We start from the raw sequence: 2,525 nt of genomic DNA on the forward strand, positions 1-2,525 counted from the left end.
CCTCTTCCCTATCACCTCCTTCAGTGCTTACTTCCTCTTGATCTTGTGTGTGTATTGCAGCCACTTGATTTGTTTCTAATTTCCTGGTGAGCTCTGCTAGTTGCTTGGCAAACACCTTGTTTTGGGCTAGAATTGTATCAACATGGTTCAGCTCCATGACTCCCTTAGTGTTGTGTCTCTCTGAAGCATAGTAGTACTCATTCTCAGCCACTGTCTCAATCACTTCAATGGCTTCTTCCACAGTCTTTTTCCTGTTCAATGAACCTCCTGATGAATGGTCTACAGCCTTCCTTGATTCATAAGAAAGTCCATCATAGAAAATATGCAACTGCACCCAGTCATGGAACATGTCTGGTGGGCATTTCCTTGTCAAATCCTTGAACCTCTCCCATGCCTCGTAGAGAGTTTCACCATCTTGTTGTCTAAAAGTCTGAACCTCAGATCGAAGCCTATTGACCTTTTGTGGGGGGTAGAAACGTGCCAGAAACTTGCTTTCCACTTCATCCCAGGTTGTTAGGCTCCCCCTTGGGAATGATTCCAGCCACTTAGCTGCCTTGTCCCTAAGTGAAAATGGGAACAAGAGCAGTTTATAGGCATCTTCCTGGACTCCATTGGACTTCACAGTGTCGCAAATTCTCAGGAATTTTGTGAGATGTTGGTTTGGATCTTCATTAGCACTCCCACCAAATGAACAATGATCTTCCACCAGTGATATTAGCTGTGGTTTGAGTTCAAAATTGTTGGCCTGAATGGGTGGTTTCTGAATGCTGCTACCACAATTCCCAGAGGTTGGGTTTATGTATGAACCAAGAACCCTCCTCTCGGGAATGGCATTGTTTCCATCAGCTCTCTCATGGTTGTGAACTTCTCTATCCATGTTGAGATCTAGAGCTTCCTCAAAATTGTCCTCAGATTCTCCTTCAGATTCTTCTTCTCTCAGTACTCTCTTCCCTCTTGCTTCCCTTCTAAGTTTATGAAGGGTCCTCTCTGGTTCGGTATATGGAGGAGTTGATGTCTCTCCTCTCCTACCTGTCATACAAGAACAGAGCACAGGCAACAAACAAGTGAAATACTCTTGGTTAATAGAAGAGTATGGTTAGAGCAGTTGAGGAATTAATTCAAATAGTTAGTGAGTCAGTGAGTTAGTTGCTTGAATTTAAAGGCATAAAGAAAGAAAGCAAGTAACAGAGTGCAGAAATTAAAATTCAACAAGTAACTTGAACGGAATTAACAAAACAAGAAAAATGCTCAATCTAGTTAACTTCCAATTTGAGAATTGTCAATCGAAAACCAATTCCCGGCAACGGCGCCATAAACTTGATGCTACGATTTTAGGAAATTGCACGATCGGCAAAAATTCCTTCCGGCAAGTGCACCGGTTATCGTCAAGTAAAAACTCACAATAGAGTGAGGTCGAATCCCACAAGGATTGGTTGAGTGAGCAATTCGGATTGGAAGTGTGTTCTAGTTGAGCGGAATCAAGATTTAGATGAGAATTGCGGAATGTTAAATTGCATGAATTAAAGAGCGAGAAGCTAAATTGCTGAAATTAAAAAGGGATCGGGGTGATTGCATGAATTTAATTGCAGAATGTAAAGAGAAAGTGGTAGATCAGAAATGGGGAATTCATTGGGGTTCAGGAGATATTGAGATCTCCGAATCAAAACATTTTTATCCCTTTCTCAACCAATGCATTCATTGAATTTTGCTTGGCAATCTTATATGATTGGATCCCAATCCCTTGGCTCACCAATTCTCTCTAAAAATAAACAAATTCCCAATCCCTTGGTTTAAATGTTCATAAGAAGAGATGATGCTCGATCACTGATTATACCACACAGTTTCATGAACCACAATTTGGTAGGATTACATGTCACAATATCCATCCAAATCCCAATCCAATTCACTGTGAGAAAGCTTCTCTAGCATGAATCCTCCATTCCTTTCCCAAGGTTCCGAAGGATTCCAATTATGGATAGTTTCTTTCCCAAGACAACTAACCAATGGAATTAGATCGAGAAGCTTTCTAACAAAAATTCAAGAGAAAAGATTGAAGAAGAAGATAAAAACTATTATTGATTCATTGAATTACAATAGAGCTCCCTAACCCAATGAAAGGGGGTTTAGTGAGTCATAGCTCTGAATTCAATTACAAAAAGTATCAAAAACTAGAAAAATGATCCAAAGTCCCTTACTAACTTAAATTTTATCCTATTTATACACTTTCTAAATTGAGCTTCTATTGTGTTTCTTGGGCTTTGAGGCCTTTCCCTGATTTCCTTTTGCTTTGGGTTTATGATCCATAATCCTGATGAGGCTGCTGATCCAATTCTGTAACATTCATTGAGCCAACTTAGTGATAATCAAGTAATGACACATGACTCAACAAATTGAAATTCCAGACTCATCAATTCTTCAGGCCCAATCCCATAAACCATGATATTCAATTGGGTTTCATACCAGAGTACGTTTAAGTTAATGTTTGTGCTCAAATGCTAACTTAAAGTGCAATATCTTTGGCCCAG

General features: G+C 39.7%; 1 non-coding gene across 1 annotated transcript; it reads left to right on the plus strand.

Moving 5' to 3' along the window:
* The first annotated feature begins 347 nt into the window (after positions 1-347).
* Positions 348-451, plus strand: LOC112793822 (small nucleolar RNA R71). Its single transcript, XR_003198515.1, has one exon. It is a non-coding gene; the product is annotated as a small nucleolar RNA R71 (small nucleolar RNA).
* Positions 452-2,525: the final 2,074 nt, after the last annotated feature.

Source organism: Arachis hypogaea, chromosome 3 (assembly GCF_003086295.3).
Source record: "Arachis hypogaea cultivar Tifrunner chromosome 3, arahy.Tifrunner.gnm2.J5K5, whole genome shotgun sequence".
NCBI lineage: Eukaryota > Viridiplantae > Streptophyta > Magnoliopsida > Fabales > Fabaceae > Arachis > Arachis hypogaea.